This window comes from Heterocephalus glaber, unplaced genomic scaffold, assembly GCF_053883595.1.
Source record: "Heterocephalus glaber isolate CG9 unplaced genomic scaffold, H.glaber_assembly_v1.0 deba00001456, whole genome shotgun sequence".
Taxonomy (NCBI): domain Eukaryota; kingdom Metazoa; phylum Chordata; class Mammalia; order Rodentia; family Bathyergidae; genus Heterocephalus; species Heterocephalus glaber.
This window is the reverse complement of record NW_028258304.1, coordinates 758929-785516: the sequence shown is the minus strand read 5'-3', so window position 1 is coordinate 785516 and position 26588 is coordinate 758929. Positions and strand designations below refer to the sequence as shown.

General features: G+C 36.2%; 1 protein-coding gene across 9 annotated transcripts in view; it reads right to left on the bottom strand.

Annotated features, from left to right (window-relative positions):
* Exoc6b (exocyst complex component 6B) overlaps positions 1–26588 on the bottom strand; it is a 721832-nt gene that overhangs the window by 45888 nt on the left and 649356 nt on the right. For 2 of the 9 annotated variants that reach the window (XM_021262474.2, XM_087215914.1), the window contains one exon: positions 1–26588. This exon is cut by the window's left edge and continues 26938 nt beyond it; it is cut by the window's right edge and continues 25133 nt beyond it. The exons of the other annotated variants lie outside the window; for them this stretch is intronic. The gene's annotated coding sequence lies outside the window, so the exon portion shown is untranslated. 9 annotated transcript variants of the gene reach the window in all.

The following is a 26588-nucleotide window of genomic DNA, read 5'->3' as shown; positions in this document are numbered from 1 at the left end:
GAATATTAATCAGCAATAAAAAAGGAATGAACATACTATAATATGGATGAATGTCATATTAGGCAAAGCTAAAAAAAAAACAGACACAAAAGAACTCTGTATGGTGTGATTCCATTTATATAACATCCCAGAAAAGGCACAAATATAGGGACAGAAAATAGATCAATAATTTCAGAGATTAGGGATGGGGGGAAAGGCGTGATTACAAAGAGAATGAAGAGGTTTTTTTTTTAGGGTGATAGAACTGTTTCATAATCCAGTTACATGTATGTATCTGTCAGAACTGTATACGACGTAGAGTAAGTTTTCATATATGCGAATTATGCCTCAATACAGGCACTGATCATACACATTCTCCTTACCTTACCTGGACTCTGACATCCTATGCTTGGCCATTCTTCTGCAGAGATAGCTCCTCACCCTTAATTTTAACTTTTTGAATATATAAATTCTAAGGACTACTAGAAAATAAGAAACATCAGTGTTGACCTGATATTGCCTCAATTTTCAAAAGAGGGAAGAAAATGGGTGCTAAAGTGGAAATAATATAGACAAATTGTTTCACTGATAATCTTTGATAAATATTATTCCTGATAGTACTGAATCATCTAACATGCTAAAAACAAAGGCCCTATAGACCAAAATGATCATTTAAGTTTATTTTTAACTAAAAATCTGCAACATCTAGCACTAGGGGAATACTAATGTAATTTATAGTGCAGCTGTGACATTTTAAATCAAGTATGCACAAGTATAAAAGAAATTCTTAAAATAGCCAGTATTTAAAAATCAGCATATACAACTGAATATACAAAATATACAATGAGCTTAAGTATGCCAAAATATATATTAAGTGAGGAAAGGAGATGTACGAAAATATTTATAGTGATTAGATGGTATGACAAGAATAATTTTTTCCTTCTGAATTGTATCTCTTATATTTTCTAAATTTATTTATGAGAATGTAGTAGACTTTAAGTGGGAAAAATAAATTTTAAGACATTAATTAGTATCTATCTTCATGGTGCTATAAGAAATACAAAGTTAACTAAGGACAGATCTCACTTTTAATGAGCTAATATTGTAACAGCTTCCCATACCCACTGCCAAAGAGCGAGTCTCTTCTTTATGGGCAAATCGTCACCTTAAAGCAAGCATAGAACTTCAGGAACTTTGAGGAAGGACACTGTCATCTGACTAGGAGAGCATCAGCATTAGCAGCATGGTAGAGGGTAACACTTAACAAGTACTATGTGCCAGGTACTGTTAGTACATCTCCTTATTTAACCCTCACAGAAGCTCTATGGATCCTATTATTTTTCTTACAATTGAGAAACTGAAGCACTGAACATTTACCTTACCCGTGATCAGTTTGTGGTAAAACCAGGATTTTAATATAGGCAACTAATTCTATATGCAAGTGTGGACTGGGTAGTTTATAAAAGAATGAACCCTCATAATCAAAAGGTGGAAGACTGCAGCACAATGACCTCATAGCCGTCTAATCTGGCAAGGAAAGGATATACGCATATGGTTCTATAATACAAGTTCAAAAATAATAAATGTCACAAAAAATCTATGCTTGTAGGAGCTCTGAGTAGAGAGAGATAATTTCCATCTAACAGCAAAATGGAGGATGATTTAGTAGACAGGAAGATTGCCAGGAAGATCCAGGTGGCTTGTTGCAGTAATTAAGGTAAGATAAGAAGAGAGCCTAACCCAAAGTATTTCTCTCTTCTGTTTGCCAGGGTTGGTGGATTAAAAATGTGGATTGTATTGTATGCTTCCCATAGAATCCTATCTTATGCCTTATTTTCCCATAGCAGAACTGCCCTGCATAATACCAGTATTTGCAGGTGAGAAGTTGGGGATTAAAAAACATTAATGCAATCCTGATACATAAACCTCATAAACTCTCCCTCAACTTTCTCTTTTGCTCAAATTAGGTTAAGCAACAGCTCATATTAGGTTAAGGGACAAACACAGAGGAGATCAAACAACAGGATTTTCTGAGTAGATGCAACATAGATAACCAAGTAAGACTTCTAAATTCAGTGTCAGAAAATGAGGGACTGGCCACCTCCTTGCACATAGTCCCTCAGTTAAAGAAGAGCTGGTTGAAAAGGAGTGGGCATGTTCACAGCATTCACTGTATCCAAGTCTCACTATGTGTCAAGTGTCTAGTCAGAGAAAGAAATTTCTTTCACTGGGAGATGTCTGTTCTAGTGCTGAAGACAGTCTGCCATAATAGGAACATTCCTTATTCAAGGCAGGAGCGAGGGACTTGCCTTCAAAGGACCAGACACAAGACTGGAGATCAGGGAAAATGATATTACAGGAGACTGTGGATACCTGAGTGCTTTAGTAGACTGAGGTCTGGTTCAAGGGACTGACCTCTGGCATTTTTAGTGAGGGACTCTCAGGAACTGAAAAGACGCTGAGCATCTTGAAGACTCCTTGGTTATGACTTATTTTCTTCTTGGAGGCCACCAAGTACACAGTTAGGCATTCAGTTAATATGTCAGGCACTGTGCTAAGCATTTTTATATATCATTTCAATTACCCAATGAGATAGGGTTTATTAATAAGCCCACTCTACAGATAAAGAGAAAGAGGCCAGAGAGGATTAGTAACTTTCATACTATTGAAGGACTCTTGGGAAAAAGGAGAATGCATGCTGCTGGGGATCCTAGAATGGGGTATATGCATGTGTACATATGTATCTATGTATTTAAAAGTTATTAATAACTTTAAAAATTAACCTGAGGAGTAATTATTTATTTCTTGACTGTCCTCCACATTGTTCTCATTTTGCTAAGATTTTTATTTGTTCCCAGGACCTCTTCTTTTTGAATCTACTCCTTACTGCTTACTTCAGTGTTTAGATTTCCTTGATCCTTCAATTCTTCTTATTTGGTCATTAAATTTTTTTTTTAAACCCAGAGAATGAAAAGAACACATGCTTTGGTAACTTGATGGTTCAATATCTGCAACTGTTTATATTAGGGGTCTTGCTTTCTAGGAAACAAGAGGCACTGACATTCAGCAGTGATAAACTGAAAGAAAAGGTTGGGGAAGACGCCGAATCAGCCCGCTGCAGACAGGCAGGTCTGTGCATGCCCTACCGAGGTCCTGAGTCACGCAGAAGACACCGAATCAACCCACTGCAGACAGGCAGCCACCTGATTCCACATTACCAAGGCGCAGAGCACACCAGACCACCAGACCAAGGTACTGAGTCCCACTGTTCCCGGCCCAGAGGTAGGGGCTTCTGAGCCGTCGTCCCACTGTTCCTGGTCCAGAGGAAGGGGCTTACCAGTCACCATCCCTCCCGCTGCTCCCAGCCCAGAGGAAAGGGCTTTTGGGTCACCTTCTGTCCCACTGCTCCTGGCCCAGAGGAAGGGGCTTCTGAGCCATCATCCCACTGCTCCTGGTCCAGAGGAAGGGGTTTCCCGGCCACCATCCCTCTGGCTGATCCCAGCCCACAGGAAAGGGCTTTTGGGTCACCATCCCTACCGCTGCTCCTGGCCTGTCCCACCTCACCCAGCTCAGAGGAGGTGATCTGTGCAGGCGCTAACAGCCCCCCGCACCAGTCAAAATGAGAAAACACATAAATAAGTCTCAAAACCAGACTTCCAGATCACCTACAGCAACCCCAGAGGGAAATGAGATGGAACCCTCTGATACTCAACCACCTGGACCCACTGAACTGGCAACAAAAGGGGATCTGGAAAAAAAGAAATCAGAAATAATTTCTCAGGTAACAGGAGAAATTGTGCCCTTAGTGCAAGACATGATTAATAAATATAGAGAGGAGCTCAGGACCATGATGGAATCCCAACATACGAAACAAATGGAATCCATAAAACAGATACAAATAGATTTCCAGGACATGAAAAACTCCATTGAAAGTCTACACAGCAGAATGAGCCAGTGTGAGGACAGAATTTCAGATATTGAAGACAAGATTGCAATTAGTGACCAGGAAAAGAAAAATTGCTTCAAAATGATAAGGGAACATGAGAAATCAATCCAGCAGCTGCTAGATGATGCAAAAAAGAATAACATAAGACTGATTGGGCTCAATGAAAAAACAAGAGAAAGTGCAGATGACATAAAAAATCTCTTCCCAGAAATAATGGCAGAAAACTTCCCAAGCAGGGGAAAAGACCTTGACATACAGATAAATGAGGCATATAGGACTCCAAATAGCCTTGATCAAAAAACATCTACACACAGTCATATAATTGTTAAGATTCCAGAAACTCAACAGAAGAACAAAGTTCTACAAGCAGTCAGAGAAAAGAAACAAATCACATACAAAGGAAAGCCCATCAGAATCACAGCAGACTTCGCAACATGAACCATCAAGGCAAGAAGAGCTTGGAGTGACATATTTCAAGCCCTAAAAGAAAACAGCCTCCAACCCACATTGATGAACCCTGCAAAACTATCTTTCAAAATTCACGGAGAAATAAGATACTTTCATGACAAAGAGCACCTTAGGAACTTCGTGAATACCAAACCAGCACTCCAAAGAATTTTACACAATATCCTAGGAACAGACATTGAGGATCACAACCCCAGGAAGCAAAGCAGAATGAACCCATCTGGCATGACAAGAAATTAAATGGAAAGGGGGAGAACCCAACAAAAAGAAAAAGTCATGGCAATGACAAGTCAATACGTTGCAGTTATAACCATCAACGTTAATGGTCTCACTTCACCAATCAAAAGAAATAGACTGGCAGAATGGGTCAAGAAGCAAAATCCAACAATATGCTGCATACAAGAAACACACTTAATTCAAAAGGAAACTCACAGACTGAAAGATAAAGGGTGGAAAACAATACTCCATGCGACACGAACCCGAAAAAAAGCAGGAGTAGCTATCCTCTTGGCAGATCAAGTAGATTTCAAACCAACACTGATTAAGAGAGATGAAGAAGGACACTACATCCTTGTAAAGGGAACAATCCAAGAGGAAGAGATGACAATCATAAATATCTATGCAAAAAACACTAGTGCGCCCACCTATATAAAACAAATACTAATGGACATGAAAAGTCATATATGCACTAATACAATTGTAGTGCGGGACCTCAACACCTCACTGTCACAAATAGATAGATCAACTAGAAAAAAAATAAGTAATGAAATATCACAACTCAATCGAACTGTTGAACAAATGAACTTAACAGTTGTTTACAGAGTCTTCCACCCCACAAAATCAGAATACACATTCTTCTCAGCTGCACATGGGTCATTCTCCAAAATAGACCACATACTCACACATACAACATGTTTAAGTAAGTGCAAAGGAATTGAAGTTATTCCCTGTATATTATCAGACCACAATGTGATGAAATTGGAGATCCATAGCAAAAGAAACTCAAAAAATTTCATAAACACGTGGATACTGAACAATGCACTTCTGAATAACCAATGGGTCACAGAGGAAATTAAAGAAGAAATCAGACAGTTCCTTCAATTAAATGACAATGACAATACAACATATCGGAATCTATGGGACACAATGAAAGCAGTCTTACGAGGGAAATTCATAGCAGTGAATACGCATATTAGGAAAACAGAACGAGCCCAATTAAACAACCTGATGCTGAACCTCAAGCTTCTAGAAAAAGAAGAGCAGGACAACCCCAAAGCTCATACAAGGGAGGAAATTATAAAGATCAGAGGAGAAATCAATGCAATGGAGACTAAGAGAACGATACAAAAAAATCAATGAAACCAAGAGTTGGTTCTTCGAAAGAATCAACAAAATTGATAAACCTTTAGTCAAGCTTGTCAGAAAAAGGAAAGAAAAGGCCCACATCCATGCAATTAGGAATGAAAAGGGTGAGACTACAACAGACCCAGGAGAAATCCAGATGATCATCAATACCTACTTCCAGAACCTATACGCCTATAAGATGGACAACACAGAAGAAATGGACAGATTCCTAGATACATATGAATTACCAAAGTTGAATGAAGAAGACCTAAAAATTCTGAACAACCCAATATCAACCAATGAAATTGAAAATGTAATTAAAAACTTATCACCTAAGAAAAGCCCGGGCCCTGATGGCTTCACTGCTGAATTCTACAAGACATTTAGAGAGGAACTGCTGCCACTACTGTTTAAACTCTTCAATGAAATTGAAAGGGAAGCGATACTCCCAAATTCATTCCTGCAAGCAAGCATCACCTTGATCCCCAAAGCAGAGAAAGACCCAACTGAAAAAGAGAACTATAGGCCAATCTCACTAATGAACATAGATGCAAAAATCCTTAATAAGATACTGGCAAACAGAATGCAGAAGACCATCAAGAAGATCACACACCCTGGTCAAGTGGGACTCATCCCAGGGATGCAGTGATGGTTCAATATATGAAAATCAATCAATGTAATACACTATATCAATAGAGCCAAGGACAAAAACCATATGATTATCTCCATAGATGCAGAAAAAGCATTTGACAAAATCCAGCATGCATTTATGATAAAAACCCTACAAAAAATTGGAATAGATGCTCTCTACCTCAAACTGATAGAAGCCATCTATGAAAAACCAACAGCCAATATCATACTAAATGCTCAAAAACTGAAATCCTTCACACTAAAATCAGGAACAAGAGAAGGATGTCCACTATCACCACTCTTGTTCAATAGAGTTCTGGAAACATTAGCCATGGCAATTAGACAAGAGAAAGAAATAAAAGGAATAAAGATAGGAAATGAAGAAGTCAAATTGTCATTATTTGCAGATGACAGGATACTCTATATAGAAGACCCCAAGAACTCCACCAAAAGTCTTCTAGACTTAATAACCAAATTCAGTCAAGTAGCTGGTTACAAGGTCAACACACAAAAATCAATAGCTTTCCTCTACACCAATGACAGACTCACTGAGAGAGAAATAGGGCAGATAATTCCTTTCACAATGGCATCCAAAAAACTGAAATACCTAGGAATCATCCTAACGAAAGAAATCAAAGACCTCTTCTTTGAAAACTATGGCACTCTGAAAAGAGAGATTGAAGATGATATCAGAAAATGGACAGACATCCCCTGCTCCTGGGTAGGAAGGATTAATACAGTGAAAATGGCCATACTTCCAAAACTGCTATATAGATTTAATGCAATTCCAATGGAGATCCCAGCAGCATACTTCATAGACCTTGAGAAAACAATCCAAAAATTCATTTGGAGCAAGAAGAGACCCAGAATAGCAAAAGCAATTCTGGGTAACAGAGACATGGCAGGGGTATCACAATCCCCAACCTGCAACTCTACTACAAAGCTACTGTGATAAAAACAGCATGGTACTGGCAAAGAAACAGGCTTGAGGACCAGTGGAACAGATTAGAAGATGCAGAAACAATGCCAGACACACTCAGCCATCTCATCTTTGAAAAAGGAGCTAAACACCCTCACTGGAGGAAAGATAGCCTCTTTAATAAATGGTGTTGGAAAAATTGGGCTTCACCTTGCCAAAGATTAAAACTAGACCTGTATCTGTCACCATGCACTAAACTAAAATCAAAATGGATTAAAGATCTAAATATTAAAATAGAAACTCTGAACCAGTTGGAACAGAGGTTAGGTAGAACCCTTGAAGACACTGGTGTAGGAAAAGATTTTATGAACTAAACCTCAGTTGCCTGTGAACTAGCACAAACAATCAACAAATGGGATCTCTTCTTATTAAAAAGCTTCTGCACAGCAAGAGAAACCACCAGCAGTGTGAAGAGACAATCCACAATGTGGGAAAAAATCTTCACCTGCTCTTCCTCAGACAAAGGTCTACTATCTAGAATCTATAAAGAACTTAAAAAGATCAGACCTCCCAAATTTAAAGACCCAATCTGAAAATGGGCATCTGAAATGAACAGACATTCCTCACCCAAAGAAGTAGAAATAGCAAATAAATACATGAAAAAATGTTCAACATCACTGGTCATTTGAGAGATGCAAATGAAAACAACGCTGAAATTCCACTTCACTCCAGAAAGAATGGCTGCTATCATGAAATCAACCAATAACAAAGGCTGGCGGGGCTGTGGGGAAAGAGGAACCCTGCTCCACTGCTGGTGGGAGTGTAGACTGGTGCAACCACTGTGGAAATCAGTATGGAGATACCTCAAAGAACTAGGACTGGAAATCCCATTTGACCCCGCTATTCCACTGCTGGGGATCTTCCCCAAAGAATTAGAAGAATCATACCACAGCGATATATGTGCACCTATGTTCATAGCAGCACAGTTTGTAATAGCTAAAACTTGGAAACAGCCCAAATGCCCATCAACTGGAGACTGGATAAAGAAAATGTGGTTTTTAAATAAAATGGAGTACAACTCAGCCATAAAAAATGAGAAATTAGAGACATTTATAGCTAAGTGGATGCACATTGAGGCGATACTCTTAAGTGAAATAAATAGGACACAGATGTGTAAATACCGAATAGTTTCTCTAGTGTGAGAAACTGAAAGTGTAAATAAGGACTAAATGTATAATAGGTCATGTGAAATAGGAAGAAAAGGGGCAAAGGGGAAGGAAGTGGGAGGGCTAAGGGAAAGGATAGAAGGGAATGGGATTAACATGAGAAAATGGAAAAATAGGAACAAAATTTTTGTAAATAGGGAGGGCTGGAGGGGTTGAAGGGAGGGCTGGGCAAGGGTGAAAAACAAGAACCAAGAGAGACTATGTAAAGGTGCAAATTTCCAATGATGAATGTTATTATATTGTATACCTAAAATGTATCAATGATTAGAATGAATAATCGATAATGTAAAATAGGAATAAAAAGTCCAAAGGGGTAGAGGTAGTGGGAGGCACAGGGGAAAGGAAAGAAGGGAAAGGAAAAAGTGATGAGAAATGGAAAAAATGGAAATAAAGTCTTTGTAAATAGGGAAGGGTGGAGGGCGTGAAGGGAGGGCTAGGAATGGGGAAAAAATAAGAACCAAGATGCATTATATAAAGGTACAATTCCCAAAGAGAAATGTAATTGTGTTGTATACCTACAATGTACCAATAAAAGAATTTAATAGGAAAAAAAAAAAAAGAAAAGGTTGGTATAGAACTCCTAAGGCCAGGGAAAGCTGAAGGAATCAGTGTAATCCTCATGTGGCCAGTCAGTGTGTGGACATTGACAACAATGTTTCTGGTCACATCGTGCAAAGCTTGGCTCAGACAGTGACATGAGGGGAATTGGAGGAGGCAGAAGAGCACAAGATTACATGATCTTAAATGATATATCCAGATTTAGGACATAGAGCACTGGTCTAGACAGCAGAATCCAGATACTAAACCATCTGGTCTTGAATTTTAAGCCTCTCTCTTCATACTGCAATATTGTTTGAGTTCATACAATGGCCAAAATGTCAAAATTAGCTGTTCCCAAAGTTGAATTAATATTGAAGACCACTTTAATTTTTTTCTCCTAGCATTCCTCACTCTTTTAATCTTTAATTTACTATTGCTTCCCTTCTCTTCTGTGCTGTAATCTAAACAGAGTTGAATGGGAAGAGGAGGGACTTAGTTTTGTTAGACAGACATAGGTTGTCTCTCTTCATTGTTTTCTGATTTACCCCAAATAAGCAGCATTCTCTAAACATTAAATAATGAAGCTGCTGTGTCCCTCTGCTTTAACCCATTATCTAATTATACCTAGCATTATAGGACTTTCACTTTGCCTTATTTTATTTTCACAATCATTCTGTGAAACAGCAAGACAGAGATCATTAGTATCCCATGTATATATACAAAACACTAAGGCTTAGATTAAAAGATTTGTGCTGGTGCAAGCACAATTTAATACCAGTTCATGTACTGTGGAGTTACTGGGGACCTGAGTCACACCACTGCCTCAGGTTAAGTCACTTAACCTATTTCTACCTAATCTCAATTTGCTTCCCAGAGAAAAATGCAGAGATTAATTAGCTAATAAATATTTATAAAAGGATTTGGAAATTCCAAATGTTACATAAATGCTTTAATGAGCGTTTAATATTAAGACTCCATTAGGCACCTAGAAGTGGCAACTAGCTGAATTTTTTGTATTTTCCTTGGTTTGTACATCAACTGGATTAGCTGGTATAGGGAATATGCTCAGTTCCTCCCAAACTGCTCCTAGGTGCTAGCCCTACTACTTGCACGTCCCATCTCTGCTAGCCCTCCTCCACTTGAACCCAGGCAGATGGACTGCTCTCTATCCAGCCAAGGAAGCCAGAAAATATGGGAAGGAGAGCTGGCTTATGCTCACACTCCCTCGGTGCTGCAGCTTCCAACTGTTAGCCCTGAAGACTCACCAGAAAAAACACCTCTTATAATTTCCAGTACACTCAAACATATATAGTATGATACTGGCCATTAAAAAATGACCCAGACTTATGGCTAAGTCTTTGGGTTGTATTTTACCTCTCTTCATTGAAATTCACTTAACTTGCTTTATAACAAGTTTAAGTATATTACATTGCAAGGAGAAATTGGTAACAATTTAATATCATATCAAAAAATATCTAAAACCAATTTACTTTATGAGAAAAGAAATCCCTAAATCTCAAGAAAGACAAGCTACACACTATTCCGGTGCTAATCTAAAACATTGTGCCTTGGGTTTTGTGACTCTAAGGAAATTGCTTTCCCTTTCCTTTCTGGGTCTTACTTTTTCTAATCTGTAAAACAAAGACAATGGCTTCTGACTGAAATCTGCTGTAACTGAAAGTCACTTTAAACCAGAGCTGATATTCATGTGGTAAATCCAGTTTCTTCATTTGACAAAAATAACTTACATCAAATTATTAAATTTTAAAATGCCTATAATTTTTAAACGTTAAGTCATGGCTTTCCTATCACCTGGAATTCTATTCTTCTCTCTGATATCTATGGTTGACTAAGTTTTTTTTCTATGTTTTTTGAGACAGAGTCTCGTTGTGTAATCCAGGCTGATCTTGAACTCCCTATGTAGCCCAGGCTGGCCTCAAACTCATGGTGATCCTCCTACCTCAACCTCCCAAGTATTGGGATTACAGGCATGCGCCACCACAGCTGGGCAGTTGACTTATTATACCATTTCCCTACTTACATCCCACCTCAAAGAGGCCTACTCTGCCTTATTTAATATTGCACCCTGTTCTCACCCCACTTTCAAATACCTTTCTCCATTCTGCTTTATTTCTATAGTACTTACCACCTACCTACAATTAGAGATTTTTTTCTTCTTATTAGTACATGTTTGCAATACATAATGAATACATTCATTGTGGGGAGTTGGTACATATACAGATTGCATCTTAATCTTTTTTACTTTCCCCCTCTCTGCCCTCCCACCTTTCTTCTTCTATCCCTAGATTCTTTTCCCATCTACACAGGTCTGCCTTCCTGTTTCCTGTATCATTTTATTTTGTTCTTTAAACTGCTTATATTTGAGGTTTTCATATAAGAGAAACCATGTGATACTTAAGGTTTTGTGTATTATTTGTTTCACTTAGGATCATGGTATCAAGATGCATCCATTTTCCTAAAAATGACTCAAATTTATCCCTATTTGTTGATGTATCTCAAGTGGTTTGCACATAGCAGAAGCTCAGCAAATACCTGCTGAATGAATGAAGAAATGAATGATTCTCTCGAGATCATTAACATTTAAATCATTTCAGGACAGAAGCTAATTTCTATTAAATGGTCACTACATTAGGCTTAGGATTTAGACTCAGAGGATCCTTAAAAACCTATTCTATTTGATTGACATGTGTATCTGAAAACCATAAATACTGTGTGACTAAATTCTTTTCTCTGCCTTCTCTTTGCTTTGGGTAAACTCTAGCAGAGTAGAAACTCTAGTGAGGGAAGATGGGTAAAGGCAAGAGATAGATACTAAAGGAAAAGTAAGAGATGGCTGACCAGAGACAGAATAATTGAAAAATAGTCAGTGTGCTCACAGTGACATGCCAGTAGAAGCCTCATGAAAATGGGTGATTCACTAGAAATAGACAGAGAAGATGGGGACTTGTGAATGTATACAACTTCTGTCCTTTTGTTGACTGTATTCCATCACTCGGTATGTTCCAGGCATTTGAGTGTTAAGTCCAGTAAGATGTAAGAAATACTATGACTGCTACAAAGAAACAGAATCAGATCTAAAAACAGAGCGTCTGTTACACCAAGCCAATTAATATCCACACTGCAATGTATGGGAGGCCACCATGTGTCCAGAATTTATAAGAAAATGGTTTATAGGGCCAGGGATTTAGCTCAGTGATTCCAGTGCCTGCCTCAAAAGCTCAAGGTCCTGAGTTCGATCCCCGGTATCATAAAAAAAAAAAAAAAGAAAGAAAGAAAATAGTTTCAATAGGAAAGATGGGCTTTAAAGTATGGAAGAAAATATTTTTTATGTAGACATAAGAAGAATGTAATAATTATGTTTGTACAGGCAGAGGTGGTGGCAAGACACAATTTATCAAGAAACTTCATAACCATTTTTTAGGCTAAAAACTTTATTTCATATCTGAGTGCCACCACACCTAGTTATGGATATTCTCCAAAACTGAACAAAAGGCCCTGGGCTACAAGCTAAGATGATTATCAGCGAGAGAGAGCCCATAGCCTTCCTTTCTGTGTTATAGATAGTATTTCATAATTGGGTCCTGATAGAGGCACTGGTACCTTTCTCAGAACATACCTGATACTGGCCTGTGTTGGATATAGGTCATGCATCTGCCCGGGTTACCTGGGTAATTTTCCTAGAAAATGCTATCATTTTACAATGAACTGTGTATATGGCTTAACATATCCCCAACACTTCAAATGACACATCTCAAGGTACTTGGAACTTTAACCGAGCATAGAGAACTCTCATGCCTGGGGTTTCGTTGTATGTTCATAATTTTCAGTAACTGAAGCAGCAAGGTGAGGCTGATGGCCAAGGCACTAAGGAGAAGAGAGACATTTCATGTGAGAACTCATAATACTCTTACTCTCTTCAGAGACTGGCAGCTTTGTATGTGAGTCATCAATACTGAAAATGAGTGGCAGCTACATCATCAGTGTTTGGTGTAACTCTGTGGTCCATCCTTTCTGGCCTGTACCTTTCTCTGCATCCCACCCAAAAGACACAGCTCTCTGATTCTTGGTAACTAGGTTCCATACTAATTTGGCAAGAAGACAGAAAAAGTCCTAAAGGTAGATGAAATTATGAGAGTTAACTGATTTCAATAGCTAAGAGGAATTGAGGGACCACTATTCAGAAAATGCAGTGGAAAAAACACAAAACAAAACACAAAAACTCTTTCTGCTTGTTTCAAATCATTGGAACTGAAATACTGACTTGGGGAAAAGGAGTAAAGAACTAAGTTATGGTGTAGTTTATAAAAGATAAAAATCTGAATCATCCCTTTTTGGTTACAGATTATAAAACTAGCTCCGGCTCTCCCCAGACAGTATGCCCTATGAATGTTAGATTGCAAACAGAGCAAGCCAGAAGGGTTAGCATCTCTGATTACTACCCCTGTTAAAGTTTGCTCCTAAGCATCCTTGTATAGTTTATAATTTAATTTTTTGCCTTTGTAATCTGGAGCCTCTGTGTATATATCATCTAATGAAAGGCCTTTTTTGAATTAACATGGTATTTGGGAAAAGAACATGTTTTTCTATTTTATTATTAAATAAATTTATAAAGAGAGAAAAGTTCTTAGTTCTAGTAGAAGTCTGTTTTTTGTTTGTTTTTCAAAAAGCTAGAATCCTGTGACACTCCAGAATCCTAAATGCAAACACTCAGATGGACCAGGGCATAATAGGTTTGCTGAGTAGAAAGTAGCTGTAGAGCTTAGAAATTCAGATTTGCCTTGTCTGACCACTTTAGGGGTAAACACATTGGTCTGTCTTATCCCAGTTAGTCGGTGAGCTTGGCATCTATTAAGCAGAACATTTTAAAATACAGACCATGACAGTTACCACAATAGTCTTGTGTTTCAAGATGACTTGTTTATAAACATAGCCACTTTTCCACTTTGATTTCTCTCCTTTTTCAGTTTGTTTGAGCTCCAAATCTCTTCAGAGCCTAAGATCATAAATAAGGATTTGTCAGATTAATGCCTGGCAATGTGTGTTAAAATAATAAGTACCAGAAATGTACATTGTATAAATATGTAGTTTATATATACTAGTAATTAGGGGAAGGACATCAAAGCAATGAGAAATTGCTATTTTACAGGTAAGAATTACAAAATAAATTTAAAATGGTAGCTTGATGCTTGTAAGGTTTTGGTAAAATAAATGCACTCTGGACTACAATTAGCACTATAAAATGACAAATCACAAAAAAAGTGAATCTCTTTTGGCACAATGATTCCATTCTTAGAAATTTACCTGAAGAGAATAGTAGACTAAAAATATTATATGTATAATGATGTATGTCACAGAATCCTCAGGATAAAAAAAAAAAGAAAACAAAACAAAACTGTAAACAAGCTAAATACATGAATACCAATCAGGGTACAAGTACTCTTTTATCAGGGAGAGAAATATAACCCCCAGTGAATTTCTTAAGTGTGGGCACAGCAAAGAGGTGGTAATCCTATATAAGTTTAACATGTTTTTCAATCAATAATGTTAAGGCCAAAATGAATACTTTGAGATTACTGATAATATGTTTTCTATCTTCTAAACCAGAGGGAAATTGTCTGCATATTTGTTAGGTAAATTAGTGAAATTGACAACAAACATATACAACTAAAATAATTACAAGAAATAATATAATCCATGTTATATATGATATAGACTGAAAATAATTGAAAGTTTTCAATTATAAAATCCCCTAAAGATATACATTCTATAAATTCACCTTTGTAATGCTAATTTTTAAAATCAAAATATAAAAAATAGAGGCAGGAAAAAGATAAAAACAAAAGAAAAAACATAAAATGTCATGGTAAGTTGCACAAATGAGATGTCAGAAATAAAAACGTGGTAGCAATTGTTGGTCTAATATATATATATATTTTTTGAGACAGGGTCTGACTATGTAGCCCAGGTTGGCCTCGATAGTCTAAAATTATCAATTAAAAGAAGTTCTAAGACTGTATAGATAAGCAAATATAATTATATGCTATTCATATGACATAAATCTGAACAGTAAGTAGGAAGACACAGAAAGTTTGAAGTTAAGTACTGGAGAGAGACACAGTGAGCAAATACTTAAAAAAAAAAAGAAAGTTGAGGCAGCACAGACTATAATACAAAAAAATTACACATCAAAAGGGCCACTACACACTCATATACAATAGTTGACTAAGAGACATAAAATTTCTAAACATTTACATACCCAAAAGCATGGTATCAAAATATACAACTACACAAAACAAAAACTGACATAATTATAAAGATAAATTGATATAACACAATTATAAAGGAACATTTTAACACTTCTTTCACTAATTGATAAAGCAGATTTTTAAGAATTGTAAAAATGGGGATGATTTAAGTTGCAAATTACCTTTGATCCAATGGATATATATAACCTTGGATTCATTTATTAGAGAATACATTGTAGGGCATTTGCTAAAATTGGCCACAAAGATGCTATAAAGCAAATTTCAAACAAACACCACATTCTTTAAATCATTACAAGAAAATTATATATAACTTAAATATGCATGTCTTTTTTTAGAATGAGATATTCTTTCCTGAGAAGGCTTATATTTTACTCAACTTGCAAAATGCCATTGAGCAAAAAAGCTAAGGAGGTGATGACTTCATTTTAGCATTACACATCTAATGCAGCTCCCATTGACACTCACCAGGCCAAGAAGAGTTTTACTTCAGAGTAATGGTGTTTGCAAAAGTTAAAAGATTTGAAAGAACAAGGCATTGGGGGTAAGGTATGACTGAAACATAGGATGAGAAGGAAAAGATAGAAGAGGCTGTTAGATAGGAGCCTGGAAATTTGGATTTTATCCAGGAGATAGATTTTTTTTTACTATTTAAGGAAAAGGAGGTATTTAAAAGTGCCTAAGTATGGGCATGATGAGATATGGTAAGGGAATGGAGTTGGCATCACTTGATTATCCTATGTCCCTATGTCTAGGGGAAAAAGTTAAATGAGAGAAAAAGAGGAATCAAGGAGAAATCTAATGTTTCTTAGTTTGGGTGACTGGATGGTGATGTAAGGAGAAGCCATAGAGGAAAAAAATTGGAGAAAAAGTAAAGCATGGGGTTCAAGACTAATTGGATTTTAAGTACTTGGGGAACATCCGCAGGAACATGTCTGGCAGTGACAGGAGAGTTTAGAGGAAGCATCAGGAAGCAAAGGGAAGGTTAGGGGCTAGAAAGATTCAAATTGGCTGAAATAGGATCAGGTTATCATTTATTTAAAAGTCACTTTTTGTGACAAGAGGACAAAGTTCGTTAAATACCTTATGGCTACAACAATAAACAAGACAGCTCTTTTCAGATTTGAAAGAAGCCAGGAATTACCAGAGAGAGAAACACAATGAGTCCTCCAATGAAGGTTCAGGAGTACCCTATAAGAGGAAGAGGAGATAATCCCCCCAGATTCTATTTTCATTCCTTTATACCTGATACTGCATAAAAATATGTATTACAGAGTCACCTGCAAAAGCATAAATAAGATACAATCTAAATTCACAACAAAGATTGGTAATTTATAACATATTAATTAAAAACATTTCTTTCAAAAAATGTGCCTATTCAGAGAAATAGACACCACATGCCACTTAATAACTTTCAATAAAATTTATGCTGTTGGAAAAGCTTTGGCTTTTGTGAGGGGTACTGGATATAATTATATCAACACAGGGGATTCTCTCAGACAGGCATCCCCCTCTCAACACATTTTAAAACCAAAAAATCAATTTACTGTGCAATGTACCTTAGATAGAAAAACCAAAAAAGGAACAGAAGAATTAGAGAAGAAAGGGGTGAATGCAGAGGGAAAGGCATAGAACAGCACTACTGCCTACAATCTATTCACAGATTGTGGGAAAAAAAAAAGTTCTGCAGGCACTGAGTTTGGTTAACTATTTTGAGGAGCATCTTTGTTTAAATCATGTCCCAAATTTGTTTACTTTGGAATGCTTTCACTGTCACTTATCAGCATGCTATGGAACTACTATTCTGTTGAACATACTTTGAGAAATATGAGCTAAATTTAAAAGAAAAGTTTGAGAACAAAGTAGCTTTGGAAAGGGAAGAACTAGTAGAAAAAGAACAAGACTGAATTTGGAGGGTCTGACTATTTGGTTTTTTAAAATTAATTTTATTGTTACATTTTAGATATACATAATGATCACATTCATCATAGGGAATTTGCACCTGTACATGATATAGCTTCATTATTTTTTCCCATTTCCCTCCCCTCCCTTCAATCCCTTTTCCCCTCCTTATTTACAAAAGCTTTGTTTCCATTTTTCCTTCTTTTCTCCCTCCCCCCAGTTTCCCTTCCCATTTGAACATGTTCTTCCTATTTCACAATATCTATTATACATTTTGGTCGTTTTTTTACACTTTCGGTTTCTCACACCAGAGAAACTATGTGATATTTGAACATGTGTGTTCAATTTATTTCACTTAAGAGTATGGTTACATAGAAATGTCTCAAGTTTGTTCTTCTTTATTGCAGAGTAGTACTCGATTGTATAAAAAAACCCCCACAACTTCTTTATCAATTCATCAATCAATGGGCATTTGGGCTGTTTCCAAGATTAAGCTATTACAAACTGTGCTGCTATGAACATGGTTGTGGATATATCGCTGTGGTGTGATGGTTTAAATTCTATTGGGAAGATACCAAAAAGGGGAATAGCTAGGTCAAATGGATCCTCTAGTTTTAGTTTGTTGAGGAACCTCCACACTGATTTCCACAGTGGCTGCAACAGTCTACACTGTCACCAACAGTGGAGAAAGGTTCCTTTTCCCCCACATCCCTGCCAACATTTGTTACTGGTTGATTTCATGATAGTAGCCATTCTTTCTGGAGTGAGATGGTATCTCAGTATTGTTTTAATTTGCATCTCTCGAATGATCAGTGGTGTTGAACAGTTTTTCAGATATTTATTTTACATTTGTACTTCTTCATCTGAAAGGTGTCTATTCATTTCAGATGCCCATTTTTGGATTGGGTCTTTAAATTTGGGGGGGTCTGATTTTTTTGAGTTCATTATATATTTTATATGTATGATATTACTCTTTCTGAAACAGCTGGCAAATTTTTTTTCCCACTCTATGGGTTGTCTTTCACTCTGCTGGTAATTTCTTTTGGTGTGCAAAAGCTTTTTAATAAGATGAGATCCCAGTTGTTGATTCTGTGTAATATTTCCTTTGTGATCAGGGTTTTGTTAAAAAAAAAAAGTCTTTGCCTACACCTGTATCTTCAAGAGTTCCACTTATTTTATCTTCCAGTAGATTTAGTGTTTCTGTTTTAACATTTACATCTTTTATCCATTTTGATTTTAGTTTAGTGGATGGTGAGAGATATGGGTCTAGTTTTAATTGGAGAGATATCTTTAAGTAATTAAAGCATATATCACTTTATCTTATTGTTGTGCATTTTTTCTTGTGTAAACTGGGAATAATAACTTATTTCACCCTGTTTTACAGAATCTCCTACACTAGTTGCATGAGATGTTGACAGTGAGGGTCTTTACATAACAATGGACCCTCTGAATTCTAACACTTTAATGACTTCATCCATACAGTTAAATGAAATTTTAAACATTCTTAGTGCTAGGCACTAAGGAAGAGAAGAAACAGTTTATGCAAGAAGCTTACAGTATCTGATAAAATATGATTTACACATATGATGAAATGAATTTAAGTGCTCAATTGTTACTCATAGACTACCAGTGCTGTTAGCATTCAGAGAAGAGAAGTATGAAAACTGACTGGAAGAGTTAGGATTTGGTTGTGTATTGAAGTGCTGCTGGGACATGGTCAGATAAAGGGTATTTCAGGCAATAAACAATATGAATGAAAGTAGGAATAAAATGACATCACTAATAGTGAAGAAATAGGCTCAACAGGTGTGTGTTGGAGAATAGTGGTTTTAAAAAAGTCAAAGAAACAGTTAAAATGCCTTTTCTATCACTGAGAACAGCTAAAGAATAAAGCAATTAACATTGGTTTGATAAAATCATACTCAACTCACTGAGAATATTTCACTTAAAAGTTCACATTCAAAAAGGAGCCTAGTTCTGATTTAGCATGGTAGAGGTTTTTCCCTTCTAACTTTCTATTATCTATGATCTCTCTCTCTCCCTCTCTCTCTCTCTCTCTCTCCCTTTCCTTCTCCCTCTCCCTCTGTATATGTGTCTGTCACTTTTTCTCAATCAATCAACAGTGCTAGAAAAATTAACTGTACATGTGAGACAAAAACAAATTGTTTCAGATTTGTCCAGAAAAAATTCTAGATGTATTTGCAATACAAATATTTTTATTAAAAACATTTTTTTTAAAGTCTGTATTTATTTATTTTTAAATTTTATTTATTTATTTATTTTTGGTACCGGGGATCAAACTCAGGACCTTGTGTTTGTGAGGCAGGCGCTGGAACAACTGAGCTAAATCCCTGGCCCACAAATATTTTTAAATGGAACAATAAGCCAGTCATGATGGTACCTGCCTGTAATCCTAGCATTTGGGAGGCTGACACAGGAGGATCACCGGGAGTTCAAGGCCACCCTGGACTACACAGTGAGTTCAAGGCCAGCCTGAACTACATAGGGAGAACCTGTCTCAAAAACAAAAAAACAATAAAGAAGAAAACTGAAGTTTTAATTTTATTTTGGTATGTGGGTGGACTTTTAAAGAATAAAAACAACAAGAAAAATCACAAAGTTACAGATGTGACTACATAGAAATTTAAAACTTAAGTATATCAAAGCAATAATAAAAGGTAAATAAATTGGGAGAAACGTTTTCAACAAAAATGATAAAGTAGTAACTCTACTGTATGAAGAACTATAATTGGTAAGAATTTAATATGCCTAAGAAACATGAGTTGAAGACAATGGACATTATTAGATAGTTCACAGGTAAAGAAACTAAATGGGTAATAAAGGTTAAAGAATTTTCAGCCTCAAGAGTTATCAAAGGAATGCAAATTAAAACAGTGTGATACCTTTTGCCTATCAAATTGGCAAAAAACTTTCATTTTAAAAACTTCTTAGTTTTTAATAAAGCTTTCTCATAATTAATACTGATCACAGTAAGATTATAATAGCCCTTCTCATATATTACATATAGGAGTGAATTAGTAAAACTTTTCTAGAAAGCAATTTGTTAATATACATCAAGAGCCATAATGTTTGCATAACCTACCTCTGAGAATTGATCTTAAGGAAAGAGTGGGCATATCTAGACAAAGTTATATTTAGAGGACGTTCATAATAGTGTTAATTTATCCTAGGGCAAAACTAGAAAAAATATAAATAGTTAAAGATTACATTTCATGAAGTGAAAAGAATGTTTATGTAGTTTTTAATATGAAGATAATGCCCATAACATAATATTAAGTAAAAAACAGGACATGAATCTGTGTAAATATCTTAAATAATATTATTTCAAATTTATAATTTTCCATAATTTCCAATTTTCCAGAATAAATATGTGGTACTTTTACAATTAGGAAAAGAAACCCTACTAAATATGATACCCTTCAAAAAGCTACTATGAAAATTAAGAATCCCAAAAGATCCCATAAACTGTGACATCATACTTTCCTTATTAAATAAAAGGGACCAGGAGATTCAGACAGAATTGACAAACACATTTCTAAACAGTGCTGTCTTGGAATGGAGTGAATATAAGAAGAATCACTTCACTTGAGTACAGGGCTTCCCATTTATTACTTCCTTACTCTAGCCCTTTCTCTCAGCCACAGTCTTTGGATATACTAAGCTGCTTTCATGCAGGACATTCCTTGTCTTATTTACTGCATAGTGAAGGGCTTTGCTCTCTCCAGTAGCTTTTCACACCTTTGCAGCCTCTGCCTCACCTCTTCTTCCCACTGGTGTTATCACTTATTACATTTATCACATATCATTTTATATTATGGCTTATCTTTTTACATGTATATTATGCTCATCCCCTATTGAAGGAGCCTATAAACCGTTCAGGGCTAACACAGTCATACAAAAATGTTTAACCGTTTTTGGATGTCATTGCTTTCTCATTGCTGAGACAAAATACCCAACACCCAAAGTTAAAGGAGAAAAGCTTTATTTGGCTCACAGTTTGTAGGGGTTTCAGTCCATAATCAGCTGACTCCAAGGTAGAGTGGTACATGGCAGAGGGGCATCACAGAGGGGAAACAGTTCATGGGAACCACACAGTACCAAAAACAACAAGGGAACCTGAACAGTGTCTTTCTGCCCTTTTTATCTTATCCAGACTACTAGGATTAGGGAAGTGCCAAACCAAACAGTGTACTGATACAGTAATCACACATCTTTAATCTCAGCATCACACACTCTAGATTCAGCCACCTCAGAAAAAGCCACCTATGACCACATGGGGCTTGGGGGGGACATCTAGACCCAAACCATAACATGGGGGTTTTGGGTTTTTGTTTTCTTTTTTGTGAGACAGGGTCTTGCTATGCACTTCAGGCTGGCCTTGAACTCACTATGTAGCCCAGGCTCCCCTTGAACTTGCAGCGATCTTCCTGCCTTAGCCTCCTGAGTGCTGGAATCACAGGTGTGTGCCACCATGCCTGGAAAATATGCTTAAGAGAAGTCAGGTGATAACAGAGTTTAAAGTGTCTAACAAATGCTGTATTAATTATTCTGACCATTCCTGAAAAGAAAGGATTTCTATTCACATTTCGTGGAAACAAAAACTGACATCTAAAGAGTTCATTTATTTACTTCCATTAGATCTCTGAGCTGAACGAAAATGGACTTCAAATGGTCCTCTCCTGACTAGATCAAACAGCCTCTTGGCTAATCAAAGTGCATAACTCCTTCAGGAATACTCTTTGTTTATCGGTATCATTGATATTGGTTTATGCTTGCAGCCACATGGCAACTGTAGGACAGGGCTGTAAGAGTAGGCCACTGATACACCAGAGGTGAATAAATGGTTTGAAATAGTCTGAATCCTGATTTTCTGTGAACTTGGAAAATGACTGCCTGGATACAATATTCTGAGGGCAAAGGGAAATAAAATCATATCCTGGGATTGGCTTTTCAGTACTATCTTGAATTTGGGCTTCCAAAAATCACTAAATATTTGGTTTTCAAATACAGCATAATTTTCAACACACGTTCATACAAGACATCTACCAATAAATTCAAGTATTTTTAGTTTTGCAGAATCTCCCTGAAACTTCATACTAGCACTGTCCCTGTCTCTGAGTTGTTCTGACATGTTTGGCCCATGATGACTCAATCCATTAGTAACACTATTCCACAGGCAAAAGAGCTGGGATTTCTGTGACTCAGCAGAAGGATCTTCAAAGACATGGTTATTTTCCTGACAACTCCTGACTTAACTGTTATCTAGTTAGATCTAGGGCAAAGAGATAGTGTGGCATGCAAAGGTGGACAGCGAAATTCTGGGGACCCTAGGCAGTCTCAATTTCTCCTACATAATCTCAGATGATCCCACTGCTCTTTGGCAAAGTTGTGCTACATCTGATCACTATCAACAGTAAGATACTGGTCCCATATTTAAATACAGCAAAGTATAGTAGCAGTCATGTTCTTCTCACTTCTGGAATGATTTTCTACTTGCTAGGTAGAAAGATAACATGGCTACAAACACTACACAGAGACTTCCTGAAACTTCATGGAGGAAAGTTAGGCTTGGAAGAGAAAAGTCATAATGACTCATTTAGAATAGAAATCAGTGAAAGCTCCAGTATTGGGCAGAGGCCATCCAGGTGCTTCAGTCTATTTATTCAGAGAAATTTATGGAGCACATATGAAATGATAGGCATTGTATAAGGCTTTGGAGAGTGGAAGAAAACTTCTAAAAGCTCAATACATCACTAAGACAGAAATTTGTCCAAGCTAGGAAGGTACAGTAATGTGTTGTTTGCCAGGCATCTGTAACTGAGAGGCCACCTCCTTTACTTTTGATCACAAGCTAAATGTATCTTTTTCCCTGAGAATATAATCAGTAAATTGAAAATATAGATATACACATTTTAAGTCAAATATTATTAACAAAAGTAGAGGGCAAATACCTCATGGACCAAAGATTCAGCAAATTTACATTAGAAAAAATATACAAAGAAGCTAACACATAGATAATTAACAAAACAAAATTAGAAAACTGACTATATATAAAGTCATCTGCTAACAGAAAACAAGCAACACTGAAAAGAGAATTTAAATGTGTTCCAGACTTGACTCTGTCCTTCTTACTTGTGTCCCCTGCTTGACCTCTAAATCTCTGTGTAATTGCCAGTTTGTGTTGGACTTCACATATTAGGACTTTTTGATTTCTGCTCTGTATAATATATTTCTACGGAGTTTGACATTGTGGCAAGCAGGGGCTGTAAAATGAGTGCTCCTTGAAGGCTGCTGCCTTGAAGTGTGGGTAGAGAAGAGGTAGGAGAGAGCCAAGACTGAGAAAGAAAGAAGAAAATAGAATTTTCTCTCACGTTTGGATTTGGGAAACATTTGCTTTAAAAAAAATAATTTAGTTAAGATATAATTTACATGCCATATAATTCACCCAATCAAAATATGTAACTCACTGCTCAATGGCCTTTATGATATTCACAGACTGGCATCACAGCACTTTATTTTCTTCAAAAGAAACCATTCCCCTTCCAGTTACCTCTCATTCCTCTGGCAACTACTACTCTACTTTCCATCTTTATAGATTTGCCTATTCTGGACATTCATAGAAATGGAATCATACAATATGTTGTGTTTCATGGCTTCCTTCTTTCACTTAATGTTCTGTTTTTACAGTTCATCCAATCTGTAGCATATATCATCAATTCATTCCTTTCTGTTGCTGAATAATATTCCATTGTATAGATAACTTATTTAAACATTCATCAGTTCCTGGATTTTTTTTTTATTGCTAGTGTGAATAATTCTGCTGTGAATATTTGTCAACAAGTTTTTGTGTGAACACATGTTTTAGAATTGGCATTGCCAGGTCATGTGGAAAATCCCATGTTTAAATTTTTCAGAGCTACCTGACTGTTTTCCATAGTGACATCATTTTATATTTGCCCCAGCAATGTACGACTTTCAGTTTCTCCACATTCTCTCCAGCAATTGTTCCCTGTCTTTTGATTATAGCTATCCTAATAAGTATAATGTTATCTCCTATAATTTTTAAGTTCCTTAATGATTAATGATGTTAAGCATTTTTTCATGTATTTATCACCTATCTGTATATTTTCTTTAGAGAATCTATAAATCATTCTATTTTAAAAGGTGCATTATTTATATTTTCTTATTGAATTGTAAGAATTCTTTGCTATTCTGAGTATGTCTTCTATCAGATATATGATCTGCCAATATTTTCCCCCCATCTTAGAGTTGTCTTTCACTTTGTTGATGGTATTACGGTAGCTCAAATGTTTTTAATTAGGATTACTTCAAACTGACTTTTTCCTTTTTCACTTGTGCTTATAATGTCATATGTAAGATGTTGTTGCCTAACCAAAGGGCAGAAGAATTACTGTTTCTTCCTAAGAACTATAATTTTAGCTTTTTATATTTAGTTTCTGACACATTTTGATGTTTTTAAAGGAAGTTATTTTCTTTATATGTATTGTACATATCCTAATGTAGAATGTTTTTAAAAAAATCCTACTAGCACATGGTTGCAGTACATAATGATGACATTCATCATGGGGAGTTGCTATATGTATATAATACATCTTAATTCTTTTTACATTCCCTTCTACTTCCCTGCCCCCTCTATCCTTTGGTCCCTGTCCTTTTTGCAAAAGATCTATCTCCATGTTTCTATCTGTCTTTTATTTTGCTCTTTACTTTATTTATATTTCAAATTCCTCATAAGAGAAACCATGTGGTATTTTAGGCTCAGGTGTCTGATTTATTTCACTGAATATTTTGAGTTAACCTTTGTGTATAATGTATTAAAGGGTCCAGCTTCATTCTTTTTCACCTATGAATATCCATTTGTCACAGCAACATTTGTTAATCAGACTATTACTTCCCCCTGATGAATTATCTTCACACACTTGTCAAAAAAATGTCTGTCATTATAAAGGGGTTTATTTTCTCTGAATTTTCAATTCTATTCTGTTGAGCTATATGTTTATCCTTAATATAGTACAATACAACATAGTCTTGATTATTGAATCTTTGTAGTTAAGTTTTGGAATCAGGAGGTGTGAATCCTCTAACTTTGTCAAGGTGGACTCTTCTAAGTTGTCTGAATTTCCATACTAATTTTAGGATCAGCTTATCCATTTCTGCAAAGAAACCAACTGGAATTTTGACAAAAATTATGTAGAGTTCACAGTCAGTTTTGGGAGTACTGTCATTTTAACGATATTGTCTTCCCTAATCCATGAACATGAGATATTTTCCATACAATTCGGTGTTCTTCAATTTCTTTCAACAAAGCTTTATGGTTTTTATAGTAAGTCTTCTACTTCATTTGTTAAATTTATCACTATGTATTTTATTTCTATTTTATTATAAATGCAGTTATTCACTGAATTTCGTTTTTGTTTTCTCATTGCTACTACACAGAAATACAAGGAATTTGTTATATTGTGTAATACAAACAAAGGTACAAATAGAGGGTTTTATATGCAACTTTCCTGAACTTGCTTATTAGTTCTAATAGTTTCTTACTGAATTATTTAGAATTTTCTATAGCTAAGATCATGCCATCTACAAATACAGTGTCATTTCTACCTTTCTGATTGGAATGCTTTTTATTTCCTTGATTTGCCTGTCTCAGCTATCATCTCCAATATACTGTTATCTTCTTCCTTGTCATAAGGAGAAGCCTCTGCTTTTCAAGCAGTTTTTGAAGGGTTTGGTGCTTTCCTCAAGGAGTGAAAACAAATAACAATACGATATATTCAAAGGAAAAAAAAATACATGTGAACTCCTATCTTCCAGGCTGGTAAAGCCTAAAACAAAAATTAATTCTAATTTACACCTACTGGAGTAAAATATATAAAAATGACATTTACCCCAAAGACTTTTGGAGCCCAAACAGCAAAAATTATATGCAGAATGAGGGCATCCATGAACATGCATTTGAGATGATGGTTACTGCAGAGATGCCTGACCCACAAATATCTACCTGAATAGATTAAGACATTTACTAGTCTACTTGATAAGAGCGCTATAGTAAGAAAAACAAACCAACCAAACAACAAAAACATCATGCCCTCCCTCCCAAAACCACATTCAAACCATATAGTATAAATTAAAATGAGTAATAATGATTTGCAGTTTCTAGTGTGAAGTGTAAGGGGCTTAGAAATTTTTACTATAGTTTTTGCAACAGGAAAAAAATGCATAAACCCAATTCTTCTTAGATCCATCAGAGATTAGAGTCACAGAACAAACTGCTGCCTCAAAATCGGGAGACAGATAGGTGGACAGAAGCA